Here is a 19665-nt window from a genome sequence, read left to right as displayed (position 1 = left end):
ATAGAGAAAGTGCTTTATAAGTGTCAATAAGGTAAATTCTATTAAAATTCACACAACAGTAATGCCTCAGAATTCAGGAAAATCTTGAAAGTGCTCTTGTTGTTTTCTAAGTGTTTTATAATCATTCTGCTTCTAATTTTGCCATTGCAATTGGAATAATATTCTTTAGGCACACCATACATATTTCACTAATTATATAATTAGCTCTGAAGTACATTTTTAAATAAAATATAGGATATAATAATTAAATACATACTGACTCTAGTTTTGATTTTTAAATTACACAATATCTCCTCACACCCATCAGGATGGCCACTAAAAAAAGAAAAACAACAGAATATAACAAGTCTTAGAAGTGTCAGTGAGCATGTGGAGAAATTGAAACCTCTTGCTTTGTTGCTGTAAATGTAAAATGTTGCAGCTCTAAGGAAAATAGTAAGGCAGTTCCTCAAAAAACTTAAAAATAAAACTATCGTATGATCCAGCAATCCACTTCTTGGTATTTATCCAAAGAAACTGAAAGCAGGATCTCAAAGAGATATTTGTACATCCATGTTCACAGCAGCATTTTAACAGCCAAGAGGTGGAAGCAATCCAGTGTCCATCGAGAGAAGAATGGATAGACAAAACCAGTTATATTCATTCATGGATATTTGAACTTAGGAAATAAATCATCTATTAAACTCACTAATAGTTGTTATTCCAACAAAATGTTTACTTCTTGTAAATTTTGCTATTTTCTATCACATATTTATGTTATTTTGTTAGTGTGTACTGATAATACTTGTACTTATAACACAGTATTAATTTTAACCTGAAGACTTATTGTCACAGAAAATTTTTAAAACAAACTTTTAGTTTATATACATTATTTTTTTGTTTGTTTCAGGGAAGTAAGGATAAAGTGATCAATAGAAGTCTTTCAAGATTAAAAGTATATTAGAATAAATTCAGTAGGAAAGTATAATGCAAATGTATGTTCAAAGAGGAAAGGAATAATGTAAAATTTCCAACTATATTGTTTATTTATTTATTTTTAAAGTTTGGTAGTAGGTTTATCAGTTTACTAGAGCTGCTGTAGCAAAGTACCACACACCGTATGGCTTTAATCAACAAAACTTGCCTTCTCATAGTTCTAGAGCCTAGAAGTCTCAAATCAAAGTGTCACAGGGCCACGCTACCTCTGAAAGCTCTAGGGAAAAATCCTTCCTTTCCATTTAGTATGTGGTGGTTGCCAGCAATACTCAGTATTTCTTGGCTTGCAGCTTCCTCATTCCAATCTTTGACTGTGTTGTCACATGGCGTTCTATCTGTGTGTCTTCATATGGCCTTCTTGTAAACACACCAGTCATTGGATTTAGGGCTCACGCTAATCCAGTATGACCCCTTCTAAACTTATTACATCTGCAAAGATCCTATTTCCAAATAAGTTCTCATTCATAGGTTCTGAGTGGCCATGAATTTTTGGGGGGACAATATTCAACCAAGTACAGTCCAGCTTGTGGCTCTCAAAAATTCGTGTCCATCCCAACATCCCCCCAAATTCTTAAACCATTCAACTATTAACTCTGAATCCAAAATCTTATCTAAATTTTATCAACTCAAAAAGTTCCAAATCTCATCATCTAAGTCAGGTATGGTTGAGATTCTGGATATGGTCCATCCTGGGGTGAAATTCCTCTGCATCTGTGAAGTTGTGAATTAGAAAACAATGTGTCTTCTCTCAAAATACAGTGGTGGGACAGGCATTCCCAATGGGAATGGGATAGACGTTCCCATTCCTAAAGGGAGAAAATGGAAGGAATAAAGGAGTCACTGGTCTAAAACAAGTTTACAACTCAGCAGGGAAAGTTCCATTGGGTTTCAAGATCTGAAAAGAATTCTCTGAGGTTCAATCAGCCCTCTGGGTCTGAAGAGTGCTCATCAACCCCTTTCTCTGGGCCATGGAGGCCCTATCAGCCTCTAAGCAGACCTACTCTCTGGGCCCTCCTGCCCTCTGGGCAATCCATTTCCTGCTTGTAGAATTCTAAAAGTCTAACAGACTTCCTTCATTTAGTACCCTTAACAGACTTCCTTCATTTAATACCATTTCTGTCCCCTTCAGTCCAGGCTGGCAGTTTTTCTGCTGGTATAAAATTCTCAAAAATCTTGTTGGTGTTCAGCAGATGTCAAGGAGATCCACACTATTAGATAAAAGGTTTACACACAGTTCATTGTTGGATACTCCCTCTCTGTTCCTGGCTTTTGCTGAGATAAATGATTGGATCCATAAGTCACACGTCTAATCTCTTCAGCAAAAGATTGTCCATTCATCCCATGTTGTTCTCTCCAGAGTATGCTTTAGAATACTTAGTGTGATATGAATCATCTGAGAATTTTCCAAATCATCAAGTTCTGGCTCCTTCTTGATTAATGGTTCCCTCCTCAATTTATCTCTTTCCTCTCTCATTTTACTATAAGGAGCAAAGAGAAACCAAGCCACACTTTTCACACTTGACTTGGAAATCTCCTCAGCCAAATATCCAAGTTCATCATTTACAAGCTCTATTTCCACTCAATAGCAAAACACTATTCAGCCAAGTTTTCTGCCACTTTACAAAATATATTTCCTTTCCTCCAGGCTTCAGTAACATGTTCATTATTTCTGTCTGAGTCTTTACCAAAATGGCCTTTAATGTTCATATTTCTACCAATACTGTCTTCAAGACAATCTAGAATTTTTCTATCATGAATTTCAAAACTTTTCCAGTTCCTATTCATTACCCAATTCCAAAACCACTTCCACATTTTTAGGTATTTGTTACAGTAGCACCCTACTCTCAGTACCAAAGTCTGTGTTAGTTCCCTAGGGTTGCCATAACAAAATACCACAAATGGCTCTGGACATGATTTTTCGAGGACACTCTTCAACTCAGTATAGTAGGTGTTAAATTGCTAAGGCATTTAAGTCCCATTTTATAGAAATAAAAATGTGATCTAACTTTTTAAAAATGAAATGTTTATAATGCAACAGCAATTATATTATTTGCAATCCATTAAGCTTTAAACTTAGAATAAAACATTTAGAAGTCAACTTAAAAATATGTATGATTATACAAAATTTTTCAAAATTCTTTTGGAGTAGTAGCCCTTGGGGTAAACACATTTAGTCTTGTACAGTGACAAAAGTTCCCTAAAAGCAAAGATATTGATGAGCATTGGGTGATTTGACAATATTGAGATTTGTCTGTCATCTATGTGATCCAACACACCTGAGGGGATAGAAAAAGGTTAAAATAGGCTTTCTTCACAATGTTATGAAGCACAACCTATCTTCCCTAATCAGTATATTTTTTCCCAATCCATAACACTGCAAGGGGTATTTGTTTGTTGTAGCTGTGGGGGCTTTCAGAGCTTGTCATGAAGTTTGATTTAACCTAACTGACCTATAAGGACACCTAATGTTTGAGAGGATGGTCTTACTGTCAGCTATAGGAGCCATTTGTGGAATAAGAAAGCACATCTGAGTCAGGTCTTAAAGGATGATTGAGTTTTTACAAAGTAGTGGAAGTGGAGAAAGGTGTTGCAGGCATAGGGAATGGAAGAAGTAAAGGCATAGAGAGGCATGAGAGAGCATGGTTTGTTGGAGGAAGATCAAGCGGTATAGTACGGCTGGAATTTGAGATACTATGGGAGAATGTAGGGACCAGATTATAAAGATGGATTAGGAAGATGGCACAAGGCAGAGGGCAAAAGCAGTCTGGGAGGTCATAAGGAGGCCTGAAAGAGGACAATAGCTATTTAGAAAGATCTGAGAGTTATTAAGGAAGTAGAATCAATAGGATTTGGTGATGTGGAAATTAAATTTAAGAAAAAGCTCTAAAATGAACTCAAAATGTATGTCTTAGGAAGCTGTTTCCAGCCAGCCTGGTGGTCTAATGGTTAAGATTCAGTGCTCTGACCACCTTGGCCTGGGTTCATTTCCCAGTCAGGGAACCATACCACCCATCTGCCAGTTGTCACACTGTGGCAGCTGTGCGTTGCTGTGATGCTGAAAGCTATGCCACTGGTATTTCAAATACCAGCAGGGTCACCCACTGTGGAGAGATTTCAGCGGAGGTTCCAGACTAAGACAGATTAGGAAGAATGACCTGGCCACATACTTCTAAAAAAATTGGCCATGAAAACCCTGTGAATAGCAGCAGAGCATTTGTCTAATATATATCCAGAAGGTGAGAGGATGGTGCAAACAGACTGGGCAGGGTTCTGCTCTGCTGTACACAGGGTTGCTAGGAGTTAGACTTGACTTGATGGCACTAAAAAACAAAACAATTTATTTCTAGTTATGTATGATTATTAAAATTCATGAGCAAAACATTTAAAAGTTGAGTGAATTTTTCAATTCTTCACAATGTTTGAATATCAGAGATAAATAACTGATTTAAATTCTTTGCACACTTTGGTTGATGTGTTAGATTTCAAAAATGGCCACAGTTCGCTACAATTCTTCTCATCAAAAACTGGAGTGTATTTCACTACCTCTTGAATCTGAGCATGCCTTATGACTTTTACTAGAATATGCCACAAGTGCTGTCGAGTTCCAAGCATGGGCCTCAAGCAGCTTTGTAGCTTCTTCTCTTGCCCTTAAAATTCTAACACCATCACATCAACAAGCCTGGACTAGCTTGGTGAAGGATTGAAAGACTATTTCAGAAGGGCTCCAGTTATCCTAGACAACACCATGATAAAAGAGCCAGCCCCAGTCAACCCACCAACCGATCACAGACACATGAGTGACCCCTGCCGAGATTTGTCAAGTCAGGCTCAGACCAGAACTGTGCAGCCGAGGCCAGTCCAGAATCGAAAGCAAAATAAACAGCTGTTGTTTTAAGCTGCTAACTTGAGAGCAGTTTCCTGTGAAGCAATAGTTCATAAAGCTGATAAAGTTCATAAAGTTTTTCTATATCCTAGAGATTTCATATGAATAAAATGTCTGCTCTTATCTATAAATAGCACTTAAAGAGCTACTAAATAATTACATAAAGAAGTGGCTTGGGACATGGTTTTTTAAATATAAATCCTTCATACAATGAAGGTGATCTTCCTTTCTACCCTAAAAGAGTCTATTGTTGTTTCGTCTTCAATACAGGGATCTCCTACACAGATTTTAGAATGGAGAACAATGCTACTTAATACTATTCAATAATACTATTCAGGGAAAATATGGTCTATCAGCCTTTACCTTCAGCTTTTGCCAAAAAAATGCAAACAACAAAGCCAGTAAAGACTTGAGGATAGTGCTTCAATAGCAAATAGGTATAGAGAACACATGGCTGTATTATTAGCCACATTATGTGAAAGAGAAATGATGCTCACCAAGTTCAAGTAACATATTCAAGGTTATGAGACTATTAAGATTGAGGATTAAATTCTGGCACCTGATTTATAAAATAAATGCCCTTCCCATTAAAAACAATAATAATACTATTCAAAACTCAGAGTTAGGAAAATTAGCCTTAAACAACACATTTGCATAGGGTGCCCCTCTTATTTTAAGGGGCCTTATAAAATTCCCAAGATATTTATTTAAATACACTATTTTATAATATTAACAACAATTTAATCTGCTCTGGAATGTTGCAAGATCAAACTATTAATTGAATGACACAATTCCAAAATTGGCTAGAAGAATGCTGTTATAAAAAATATAGCAGTAAATCTAATATCTATCTCCCATTTGTTGATTTTGGCTGCACTCAGGAAATACATCGTTTCTTTCCTATATCTATCTGTACACTTCTAGATAGTTACTGGGTGAAGATGTATAATGATAACCTTTAAAATATCCCAGAGTTGACACTAGTTTTCTTTCTCTGCAGAACAAAGTTAAGGACATAGACATGTGGAGTGGAGGTCAAGTGTGGGTGTGGGAAAGTAGTCTATGACACTACAGACAAATTAAGCATAACTTTCCCATCACTCTGAAAATAGTCTCAAACTCAGTTTGTCCTCTATTTTATGAAGTGCAGATTCTGAATCATGGGATGGAAATTCTCAGTCTCTTTATCCAGGCCCAGAAATGCATATAGTACAGAGACTGAAAATCAATAATCATGATAATTTAGAAAAATAAAACAGCAAATTAAACACAAAAGTAGAAAGGAGAAAATAAATATAAAAACAAAAATTATGGAATAACAAAACAGAGGATCAATAAAGGAAAAGTTGGTTTCTGAAAAAATTAATAAAATCAATAGAACATAAAATTGATCAAATAAAAAGAGGAAAGACCCAAATAAACAGGATTAGAAATGAAATGGGGACATAACTGCATATGCTGCTGGTGTTAAAATTATAATAAAATATATAAAAATGATTATGTCAATAACTTTGAAAACAGGCAGAATAGACAAATTTCTAGAAAGATATACTAAATCTGACTCAAAAAGAAATAGAAAATAGAAAAGTTCCATGATTATTAAAGAAATTGGATCACAGTTAAATCTTCCAATAAAAAAAACTTCAAGTTCAGATCATTAGGCCAGCAAGTTCTATCAAACATTCAAAAACCAAAAATTACAATCTTGCACAAATACTATCCTCAATACAGAGAAAAGAGGAAGCACTCCCTAATAAAATATTGATAAAAAACATTACAAGGACAGTACAAGAAAGTAAATTGACTGGTTTATAGCACTCATAAACATACATTCCAAAATTTTAAGCAAAATATATCCAACTGAATCCCGCAATGTATTTTAAAAAAATAAAATATTGTGATTAAGTTTATTCCAGCAGCACAAAATAGTTTTAACATTAGGACTAAGTGGTTCAGACAAACTGTCCAATAAAGCCAACTTTTTAAGCTGGAAAAAATTTACTGAAAATATAATGGTGCTAGTATTAAATATCTAAGAGGATAATAAAGATTACTTACTGTTGTAAGATTATTTCATTTTATGTGAAGTGACACAATTTTAACTTGAAATATACTGGATAAATTAAGGAATGCATATTGTAATCTCCAGAGTATGCACTAAAAAAAAGTACAAAGAGGTATAACTAAAAGCTATGAGAGGAATTAAAATGAAATTTGGTAAAGTAGCTAACATGATTGAGTTGGATTTAAAGGTGGGAATAGTGAAACAGACTTGGAAGAACTACAGTATGTATCCAACTTAGAGTAGAGGTAAATAATCAGCAAATGGATTGGATAATGCATTGCCACTCTTCGATATATTGTATTATAGGTTTATTTGTGAAATCTTTTAGTTCTCTTTTCTTTTGGAATTGATTGCAGTGGCATATTATGAATGGGATAAAGCTCAATATATAATACATGTTTGCCAAACACCAGAGAAGCTATATCCTTGGTACCGAGATGTTTGTCAAGAGCCAAGAATATATCTGTGTTGACAATTGTGAGCTGTAGGCAATAAAATGGCAAAAATCTATTGGAAGAAAAAAATCTACTGAAGAAAAATACCTCGGAATACAGGGCAAAGTATCCATTTGTAGGCCCCCTCTTTTAACTCTTCTGATAACTTTGAACCATTATAGTTAGTGGGAGGAGATTGAACTTGGCAGGATCTGGGAAAGATGCTAAAATATAGATAGGGTTTTAAACTTTTAAGAAAATTTACTTGTTACAACTTGGCTTGAGACATTATAAGTAATGTGATGATGTCTTGGGGAATGGCTTACGTCAATAAGTTTACAGAAGACTTTGGAAATCAGAGTATTTGACTACCATAGTGATCCTCACTATGTTAGTCAAGGATCTCAGAGAGACTATAACCTGGGCAGAATCACCCCCAGACACAAGCAAGTAGGGCCCCTTGTTGCAGGCCCCACAACTGGGGTGCCTCATACTTTGGAATACCTTCTTTGTCAAGGACATCTGGGCAGGGCATCTAGAGTCCAGACCAGGGCCCACAAGGAACTTTGTCCCCCTTTGGAGAACTCTCCATCTTTTTTTTTTTTTTTGTGAGGAAGATCAGCCCTGAGCTAACATCCATGCCAATTCTCCTCTTTTTGTTAAGGAAGACAAGCCCCGGGCTAACATCTGTGCCTATCTTCCTCCACTTTATATGGGCCGCCGCCACAGCATGGCCTGACAAGCAGTGCCCCAGTGCACGCCCAGGATCCGAACCTGGGCTGCCAGCAGTGGAGCGCATGCACTTAACCGCTACGCCACAGGGCCAGCCCCTCTAACTCTCCATCTTGAGTGTAGCCTTGATCAGATATCATGAGTAGTCTGAGGGTTTGTACCTGTAGGAACCATAGGTGGGCCCTGGTTCTTGGAAGGTGGCTTAGCAAAGGGATCATTTTTGCTGTCTGGAACAGTATTTCTTTAATGGGATATTGTAAGATTGGCCTCCAGAATGGTACTGATATGATAATTTTTGATGATTCACTCATGTCTAAAACAGGACAAATTCAAGACTATGGGCTACATTAGTCCTTCACCAAACATTGGTTTTGAGCTATATATATGGTTCTTGCATGGAACATCAATTGTATGTATTCTAATCACAGTGCCAACTTGGGTTAACAACACCTGAAAGAGGTGCGGATTGCAGCAGACTTTCTTTACTCTGTGAATCCCCTGCCACTGGCACCCTGAGTAGTTACTCCATCCTCTCTGCAGACTCCACTCCACATGTTAAACCATCTTTCAGGGGTGGTCATGCCTATCTCCTTTAAGGGCTTTTGAAACTATTGCTCTGTAATGTCAATGGGTTCTTCTAATCAATAGCCTCTCTTGCCTTTAATTGATGTGGTGATTTCATGTTCTTCCAGGTAAGTTTTAAGCCTGGTCAGGTGAGGAACAAACAATCATTGCACAACTGGGACCACTCTTCTTGCACTGCCCATAGATCCCTCATCTCTCCTCCCTACTGTTTCCAGTGCATGTAGATAGGGGTGCAGTCTGCACTGAAAGAGATGATATTTTAGGAATGCAGTTACTGTGGCCTAAAGAGTTCAAGAGAAGACACTATTAGAGATGGGTTGTTCCATGTTTATGCTATAACATTCCAAATGGTAAATTTAATAAGACCAGAAAAATAAATCATCATTACATTTCCTGCATGCTCTGGGTAAGACTTGCATGAATGTCATCATCACATATTTTGAGAGAGGCATTGTGAGCCACTATTCACAGCAACATGATGGATGATAGAGCGTCATCAGCAATGACAAAACCAGCATTAAATAAATGGTACTGGAAATGCAGAGGCAACAGAGATCTAGATTGTTTCAATAAAAATATCTTCCAAAGAGCCATGGCATCATGAAAAATAAGCGTTGCTATCTTTTTCTTGTGGTAGGATAGGACATTAGCCAGGAATGGTACCTTTGACAATAAAGAATGAAAAGAAATGGTTCCTGGACTTAAATAGAAAGGGATAGTGCCTGAACACTATGAAGAATCTTTATTTGCACTGATTGGCAATAAACAAATATGTACATGCCTCTTCTCTATCCACTATTCTAAATCTTTATAAATCACTGGGCATCCTATGGACCCATTAATTTTGTAGTTTTTTAAATCAAGTTATTTATTTCCACAGTGAGTTAAACCAAAAATATTTTCCTGGTGTCCCATATAGCCATACATCCTGGTAGTGGCTCTACTTTTTGAAAAAGGCTAGGGTAGAAGATGGATGTAAGGGCATGGGTGAACAATAGAGTTAACTATTTTTGAGTCTCTGAATTAGATGTTTTATATTAAATACTCATTTAATCCTCACAACTGGCCCATAAAATAGACATTATTCAGTGCTTGCTAAGAAACAGAAACTCAGAAAAGTTAAACAATTTGCTCAAAGTCCTAAAACTAGTAATTAACAGAACCAGGATTAAAATCAAGATCTGTGTCACTGTGCAATCTATCTTCTATGTTATATTATATGATTTCCTAATACTCTTAAAGCATAAGTAATTTTTAGAGCCAAAACAAATAATTTAGTTCTATCAAGAAGAGTTTGTTTCAACAATGATAATTCTTGAGAAAAGAATACAATATGAAGTATATTTCAACAATAATCTCTCTAATTATATAATTTGTTCTTGTGATTTTTCGGGTGTCCTTTTAAACTTTCTTGGCATTCTCACCTTTAGAAAAATATGTCTTTAACAATATGAAGCAAACTTTAGAGTATCCATATCTGGTTCCATAAAAAAGAAATATAACAATGTCTTTAAATTTGAATTTGCTATCATCAACGATAAATTAAAAAGGTCCACTGAACACTAAAGGATAGGGTTAATGTAATAATAGGAAAACTCATTAAAGAAAACGCTTATCTTTAATCATAATTGTTCAATTGGATAGAACAATTGGAAAAGAGCCATCCTACTTGGTGTTCTGGTAAAAATGAATATAAGCAGCAGAGAAGTAAAAAATACCTGATTGATTTTTCTATGATCACCAGGTTGTTTCTTTCAGGGCAGATAATCTCCCTCTGGCTAATCATAATATAAAGGAGACAATATATTAATAGCTAATATTTAGATAATGCTAATCATATACCAAACATGGTTCTAAATGTTTTACGTGTATTAATTCATTTGATCGTTATAACATCCTAATGAGGAAGATACCATCATTACTATTCTCATCACCATTTTACAGATGAGACTTTTCAGACAGATAGGTTAAGTCACTTCTCTAAAGTTACATAACTGGTTAGTGGCAGAGTGGGATTTGAACCCAATTAATCAGGCTTCTGTGTCTACACTATGCAGTATAACCTCCCTCTACATTATAGTGGTGAAGAGCACAGACTTGGGCCAGAATTTACATCTTAGCTCCACCACATACTAAGTATGTGACTTTGACATAATTTCTCTCAGCCTCAGCTTCCTCATTTGCATACTGGATTGATATCTTGTATGGATCTTTGTGAGGATTATATGACGAAGCCCATGAAAAGCACTCAACCTAGTACTCAGTAACGGAAGTATTCAACTGAGAGCCCTGATTATGATAATGAAGTCACTCTTCCTTTTCCTATTAGATAAGTAGGATGAGGTAGATTCAATAAGAGATAGCCTAATCCTTTTGTAACACCATATGGGCAAAAGGGGTCAACCACTGTATGGGTATTTTAACATATAAATATTACATATCCTTTAGCTTGGATTTATGATTTTTTTTAAAAGTGCTTGAAAATACTGTGTTATTAGGTCATGGAAATTATATTGTATCTAATCCAAGATGGCTCTGATTAAAGGATGTCCCACTACCTTTTATGACACAATATTAGCAAAAAACTCCCAACTGCATGCAGATAAATGTTTTCATTCATAATTTTTATTGGAAACATTAAATTTATTTAGACATAGATTTTTAACGTACATCACATGAGGAAAATGTTAGTAAAAAAATTGGTTTTTTTATTCCTAAAAACCTCTTTATAAAGTCTGACTCTACTATATTTATTTTTAACTTAGAGTTATTGCTTTCCATGTTTTTCAACACAATGTTGTTTGTTGTGCCATCAAAATTGTTGGTGATGCAGCATTTCTTAAGACTGTTGTACTGTTGTCTCCAAGATTTTTCTTTCAAGTGGCTGATATCCATTCTGAAAGTTGTAATGCTGGTGCTTTTCTATTTGAATAAGCTCATAGTTTTATTTTTTCCTCAACTGAATTACATTTTGCTGAAAGTTAAGCAGCTTCTGTTCCAAGACAACAGAAAGTTCCTTAACAAATTGATGTTTCGATGCTCTAACAATAATCCTACGTGATGCATGAATTTGTTCATAGCAGCCTCTTTGCTCTGAAATTAGTTTTATCTATTTCAATGGATTTGGTAATCTCTCCTGCTTCTGTTGCACTGTTTAGTGTGTAGTAAAATACATGTAGTTCCAACCACGCACATAACTCAATGAAGTGAGTAAAATATAGATAACCGTCCAGGTATACATATGTGCAGGCATTGACTAGTATATCACAATTGACACTTAGTTGACAGCAGTTGTAAGATAAATCCTAATTTCAGATAGGTTAGTATTTGAAAAAAATACGCATCTTCAATTTGATGAAATGTGATAATTTTTTACATTGCTTATCTGATTACAAAAACGTATCTGTCACACCCTCACTGTCTCTAACTCCGCTATCCACAGCTTTCTCATCCTCCTTTTCTTTGCATACCCAACAGGAATGTTTTTAATTTCCCCCAAACTTTATAGTTTAGAATAGAGATAGCAAGCCTCCTGGCACAGTGCTACTAAGAGAAACACTGTCTACTATCTAGTCTGCAAATGCCAAGATAAATCTTGTGAGCTGTATTTAATCAAAAGACAACCTGTTCTACTACATATTTGTGTTTAGACCTCCTCCCTTCAACTTACATCCCTCTCTGGAGTTAATTATCCCATGTTTTAAAGGAATATACTATAAGAATGTGCCCAGCTCTTTCTAGATCTGTAAGGCAACTTAAACTCGTAGCAGAGGTTCAAGAGCATTTTGCAAATTTCAAGATCTGTGATCATTTTGTCATGAATCCTTGGCTCTTTCCTGTCAAAACTGCTGAAAAGGTTTAGGCAAAGTTTAGAATTAGAATTCAACTGGACCCTTGCATCTCCAGTGTAAAAGGAATTAACTATTACTTTTTGGAGAATGACCATTAAGATCTTGACATTTATCCTTTTAAAATCTGTACCTTTATACTTTTTGCTCCAATTTTTAAAGTTCTACTTTAGTACTATTTGTTCTATAAGTCACACAGAAATGACCAAAAGGCAATATAATTTTTTAAAGTAGCTGAATGTCTTACAGATGATAGAGACTAAAGAAGAAAAAGAACATTCTGATTAAAACTTAAATCTCAAATTGAAATATTTAACAATCTTCCTTAACAAACTAAGTTATTCCCTGTTCTCAATACACTAAAGGGGAGAAAATTTTCCAGGAATTTGGTCTATAATTACATTTTTGAGCACAATTTTTTTCAATGATGCTTTGTTTTGTCTTGGGTATAATACTCCTCCAAATATTTTATAAATCAGAGGGAATATATGCAGTAAACCCCACTTCATTTATTTATTGAATGTTTACATCCAAATATACATCCAAATATATTTATGTATACAGTATTCTGCTATAGGTTGTGAGAAATTAAAATATACATAATTCTAAAAATATGCAGCAAAAAAGATGAAAAGTTTAATCATATAGTACAAAATGTGATTAGGTATCATTTTAAGTATACTGTATTCCTTTCAGAATTAAGAAACTTCTTCATATATATTGTATTATAACTACATCAGTTATAATTAGGTTTGACTTGTACAACAGAGATCCAATTTCAGCGACCTAAGACAGAGGTGCTCCATTTTTAACATGTGCCTTCCTAGAGCCTCCTAGGAAATATCTTTATTCCTGTCAACAGGAAGAACAAAAGGAGCATGGAGGGTCACATCTGGGAGGGTTTTATGGGCCAGGCCTGGAAAGAACACAGATCACTTTCATATTACACTCGCTAGAACTCAGTCACATGACCACTTCTAATTGCAAAAGAAACTGGGAAATGTCTAACTCGCAGCTGCAAAAGAAAAGGATACTATGGTTTGGGTGAGCACTTTGCAGTTGTGTCACTTTTCCTCAGAGGTTTTTTTGTGATTATTAAATGAATTAATACATATGGAGCACTTTAACAATTCCTGATTCATGGTACACGCTCAATAAGTGTTCATTATTATTATTTTCAATTCTCTCCCTACAGACCAATTCCAGTCTTTTAACTCAGAATAACTCTTATTAAAAGCATCTTAAAGAAAAAGAGTATTTCTTCTATTTCCTTATGCTTCCCCTGAATGAAGTTTAGTACTGCTGATCCATAGCAGTTAATTTGAAAGATCTAGTTGACCTAAATACAAATTTAACTTTATATGAAATTTCTGCACTTCCATTGAACATATTATTGTCCATCTAGATGACTAATTACTCTAAACATAAAAAAAATCTCATATTGCTATTATATGTAAATTTTATGACAAAGTAGGAAATAAACATAAATTGATCTTTGATAGATTAAACATTGTATTTGCAACAACTACAATAGGAGTATTATTTCTTTTTCTACACCCTGACATTTTGATATAAGAATTTAGGGAGAAAAAAAAATCCAAAACTAGTTTAATTCGGTTAGATGAGATAGCGAAAAAGGAATTCATGAGAAAGTGTCCCCTATTAAACTGAATTTGAAATTGATAGCAAACTACTAAACAGCTTCATTTACTTAAATGTTTATCTTGTTAAATATTACTATCCTTAGAACTAGTGATTAAACAATACTTCTAGGTAGCAGTTAAATATGGAAATTAGTGTAACTATATCTCATTTAATCCTCTTAAAAGTACAACATTATAAAGTGTTAACATTGTACTCTGAAATCACAAACTATTAACTGTCTCGGTATGCTACTAAATGGCTCATTCCAATTCAGAATGTGGCTCTAATGAGCTCTTAAATGAACTTATCTTAAATAAACTAAATGGTATCCAAGAGTATTTCCTTGGTAAACACAATATTTGAGGGATATTATTAAATATAAAAGAACATGTGTGGCAATCATTAAATGAAGACACAGAACTGAATTTTTAAACATTTTTTATTGAGATATAACATTATATTAGTTACAGGTGTACAATATAATGATTCAACCTATGTATATACCTCAAAATGATCACCACAATAAGCCTAGTTAACATCCATCACTACACCCAGTTACCAGTTTTTTTCTTGTGATGAAAACTTTTAAGATCTACTCTCTTAGCAACTTTCAAATGTACAATACAGTACCGTTAACTACAGTCAACCATGCTATACATTATATTCCCAAGAATTATATATTTTATAACTCTAAGTTTATACATTTTGACCTCCTTCACCCGTTTTGCCCACTCTCCACCCCCCACCTCTGGTAACTACCAATCTGTAGAACTGAATTTTTTGAAGCTATAAAATCTATACAAAATTTTTGAAATTGTAATGTTAAAAAACCAACTATGACACTTTGAGTGTCCTCATTATTAGACAAAGTGCATAACCATTGATGTTGCATAAAAGTAAAGAAAATCTGCGTAGGTTGACAACTTTTATGTTTTATCAATGCCCTCCAGTCAAAGACCATCAGGAACACACCTATAGTTGAACAAGTTAGGTTGTTCCCTGGTGCCATGAGAGAGAATGAATTACGGGTTTCCCCCACTATCCAAAAGTAGAGCATTCCTATGAAACCTTTCATAAGCCAAAATGGTATAAAATGAAGAAGCAATTTTTGCTTTTCATCTTTTTTTTTTTTTTTTGTGAGGAGGACCAGCCCTGAGCTAACATCCAATGCCAATCCTCCTCTTTTTGCTGAGGAAGACTGGCCCTGGGCTAACATCCATGCCCATCTTCCTCTACTTTATATGGGACGCCGCCACAGCATGGCTTAACAAGCGGTGCGTCGGTGCGCACCCGGGATCCGAACCGGCGAACCCCGGGCCGCCGCAGCAGAACGTGCGCACTTAACCGCTTGCGCCACCGGGCTGGCCCCTCATCTTTTTTCATAAAAGCAAAATTTCTCTTTGGATTTCTTTTGGTTGGCAGAAACAGGTACTAATGTAGGTTTTTCATAAAAACAAAGTGGCCTAACATAAACTTCCAAAAAGCAGGCGATAACCTGTATATGGAGAACTTGGGACTTCTCAGTGAGATGTTAGAAAAGACTTATTATAGGATTTGGGCTTTGGTTGGATGATTTGGGAGAGGATGCAGGCAGGGATGCCCTGAATCGAATTCTGTCAGCTGGGACAATTTTATAATTGGGTATCTCAATAAATCTTATTTATAGGAAAGGCAGACTAGATTGAGGCTAAAGCTACAATTGGTAAAGAAGTGACAGTCACTCATATTAGCTAGGAGACAGAAGTGTTTGCTAACTTGTGGCTTCCACATTGTTCATGTTTTGTTTGTGTTCAGACATGATTATAAAGTGGGCTTGTTTTTGTCTTGCTCCTTTATGGTCACAGAGTAGCCTTGTCTGATGTTGGTGTTCTGTGAAATTATTCTATGCTCAACAAGAGAACAACAACATTCAGCTGTGAATGTCAGGCCAGTTGATAGGAACACCAAATCCTGGTTGATAGTATCAGGCCAGCTCCTAAATGTAGGGAGCTGCCTTTCTTTTAGTATTCAGTTATGAAGATAATTAATTGCTTTTAACTCAGTAAACATGTACATGGTGGCTTTGTTTTTACTGAATTCTATACTCTATCATCATTTATATTGACACAGATGTGCTGCTGAATAAGCGATATGGCTGAAGTGAACTCAATACTAATTTTATTAAGTTTAATTTTTTATTATAATTAATGATGTGATCCTAAATTATCTAAGTTTTAATAATATTAGATGGGCTTCCAATTTACATTATGGATTATGTAGGGGAAATTTTACCATTAAAACTTTTAATCCAATAAGATTTTAAAATATGTATGGAGAAAATAAAGCTGAAGTAAGAACTGGATTTTTCTTTACCTCGAAGAATCAAGGTTTAGATAAAATAAAAATAATAAAGGGTAAACAGGGTAAAAATAGTGGCTAACATTTATTAATTTATCAAATTAACAATATTAACTAACATTTTGAGTGCTTACTATGGGCCGAGTAACTGACACCCATTAACTCATTTGCTCCTTGAAACAACAACATGATATGAGTTCTAGCATTATCCCTATTTTATAGATGAGGAAAAAAGACTAGATAAGTTGCAAATATGTAACACAAACAGATGTGTGATATGAAATTATGCTGTCTGACTTCAGAACCAAGCCCTCAATCTTTATGTTATTGCTTCACCTTCTACAGAGGTTTCTCTAGGAAGATCATCAATCGTAGGGTTTAAGATTATGAGACATCAAAGTGGCCATCTAGTATGAGAACACAGAGAATATGATTCCAATCATTGATGAGGTACTTATTTTAGGCTAGATAGTAGTATAACATTAGTATAAAGAGTGGAAAGGTCATAAAAGGTTTTCTTCTGTAAAAAGCACAAGAACATATCTATAAAGTCACCAATCTGAAATAATTCATCAAGTTATGTTTAGGCTATGTTGAGACAATGGAGTGAAGATAATTGTTGCTAACAAATGTGATTATTAAATTAGTGTTTCGGGGCTGGCCCAGTGGTGCAAGCGGTTAAGTGCACACACTCCGCTTCATCGGCCCTGGGTTCATAGGTTCGGATCCCAGGCGCGCATCGATGCACCGCTTGGTAAGACATGCTGTGGCAGCGTCCCATATATTTTTTTGTGTGTGTGTGAGGAGATCAGCCCTGTGCTAACATCCGCCAATCCTCCTCCTTTTTTGCTGAGGAAGACGGCCCTGGGCTAACATCTGTGCCCATCTTCCTCCACTTTATATGGGACGCCGCCACAGCATGGCTTGCCAAGCGGTGCGTCGGTGCGCGCCCGGGATCCGAACCAGCGAACCCCGGGCCGCCGCAGCGGAGCGCGCGCACTTAACCGCTTGCGCCACCGGGCCGGTCCCTGCAGCGTCCCATATAAAAGTAGCAGAAGATGGGCACGGATGTTAGCTCAGGGCCACTCTTCCTCAAGAAAAAAGGGGAGGATTTGCATCGGATGTTAGGTCAGGGCTAGTCCTCCTCACAAAAAAAAAAAAAAAAAAAATTAGTGTTTCAGTGAGTAGATCTTTCACAAAATAAGGGGCTAGTACTTTTCAGGATCTGCCTCTATTTCATAGAACAAAAGTTATTTAGTTTGGATCAAAGTACAAACCTAGATTTCTCTCCTTGCAGTTGCAATTGAATTTTAACAAGACTCATATTCTCTGAACTATTATTTTTTCTTAGTTCTTCACTAGATCACAAGTAAAAAGGATTAACAGAAGCAGTGTTGTAAAATGATATAATTCTTCCAGGAACAAAATTCAAAAGCTTTAAAAGTTTTCATACCCTGCTTCCTTACTACATAAGGAATCTAACAAAAAAAGATTAAAATCTGCAATGCAGACAAAAATTTATGAAGAATTTCATCAAACTAATATTTATAATGTAAACAAACTAAATTTGCAATATTAGAGGAATAGCTAAGTGAATTACATACCCAAATAAGTAAATATGATGTGGCCATTTATAATTTGTGTTTTAATGTTTTCAATGATGTAAGGAAATCTTTATGCTGTATCAAGAAATAACAAAAAAGCAAAAAAAAAGTCTATACAGACATATATGATCATAACTATAAAAACGCATATAAAAAGACTGGAGAGAAATATAGTGTAATGGTAACATGAATATTAAATATAGTAATGATATATTTTAAAAATATTCCTTAAAACTCTTCTTTTCTTTCCAAATGTTTAAGTATACTAGACATGTCTATCATTTCCTCTCCTAGACACTCATTATCTAGAATCTACTGTAACCATAGACTCTAGAAAGCCAGACCTTCATGACCTTCTCACCCACCTCCTCATGTCCAAACGTGGATAATCATCTAGCCCAAAGCCAGTCAAGGCACTGGCAGCCCAATGTTAAATATGAGTCTTTCAAGAAACAAACCGAGAGACACAGAGATCGTAACCAATTCCTGATAAGAATAGATGCTGAGCAATCATAATTTAGAGTTGTTGCTCGTGGTTCTAATGGGCATTGTACAAAGTGAGTAAGAAGGTGGTAAGAGAAACGGAGTAGCTCAGCAGTAGATAGAAAGCTAGAAAGCAGATTTTAGACTCCATAGGGCTCTTGGGGATAAGAGAGAGTGGTCTCAGTTCCTGGTATCCGAAATCCAGGCCCCATGAGGCCCAATATTACTCATTTCCAGTTTTTGGAATCCTGGGACATCTGTGGCTTTAATAATAAACAACTTTTCACTTGACCCAGTTTAAGTTGTTTTCTGTACCCTGAAACTAGAAGAATTTGACAGAATAAGTGAAATATACCAGAACACCTTAATATACTCCCCTTCTTATGAAAAAAAATGGAATAAGAGTATCAGCTAGAAAAATATGAGTTTCAGTTGTGTCCCCGTGATGTTTTTATTTTGAATTCTGCAGTTACTGTGTTTTCTTTAATATGACTACTTCAAATTTCCCTTAAAAGCTGAAGAATGAGTCAGAAAGACTGACAGAAGGAAAGTCTGAGAGATTCCAAGCAGAGAAGGATTCGACACACTGGTGTTGGTTCTGAGATGTAAAAGAAAGATTCCTCTAGGAGCTAAGGGCCAGCAAGGAAATGAGGACCTCTGTCCTACAACCATAAGGAACTGGACTCTGTCAACAACCCAAATGAGCTTGGAAGTGGATTCCTCCTAGAGCCTACTCATACGACTCTAGCTTGTCAACACGTGAATTTTGGCCTTGTGAAATCTGGAGCAGAGAAACCAGCTCAGTCAATCCAGACTTCTGACATATGAAATTGTGAGAGAATAAATTTGGGCAGTTTAAGCCACTATATCTGTGTTAATTTACTATGGCAGCAATAGAAAACACCATATTAGACCTTCAACCCCCAGTTGAGTGTTCAAATGAGTATGGCCACATAAGGATCCCAGCTGAGCCTAGTCCAATTGCTTATTCATAGAAGTTGTTGCTGTTTTAAGCCACCACGTTTTTGAATATTTGTTAGGCAGTAATAAATAACTGATACAGAAATAAGTACTG

The 19665-nt window shown here is 35.7% G+C and overlaps 1 long non-coding RNA gene across 1 annotated transcript in view; it reads left to right on the top strand.

Annotated features, from left to right (window-relative positions):
- LOC147918033 (uncharacterized) overlaps window positions 1-19665 on the top strand; it is a 1004068-nt gene that overhangs the window by 665351 nt on the left and 319052 nt on the right. The window lies entirely within an intron of this gene.

This window comes from Ceratotherium simum, chromosome 2 (assembly GCF_057802395.1).
Source record: "Ceratotherium simum simum isolate JZ-2026a chromosome 2, ASM5780239v1, whole genome shotgun sequence".
NCBI lineage: Eukaryota > Metazoa > Chordata > Mammalia > Perissodactyla > Rhinocerotidae > Ceratotherium > Ceratotherium simum.
The sequence above is the reverse complement of the archived record's forward strand: the minus strand, read 5'-3'. Positions and strand labels throughout refer to the sequence as shown.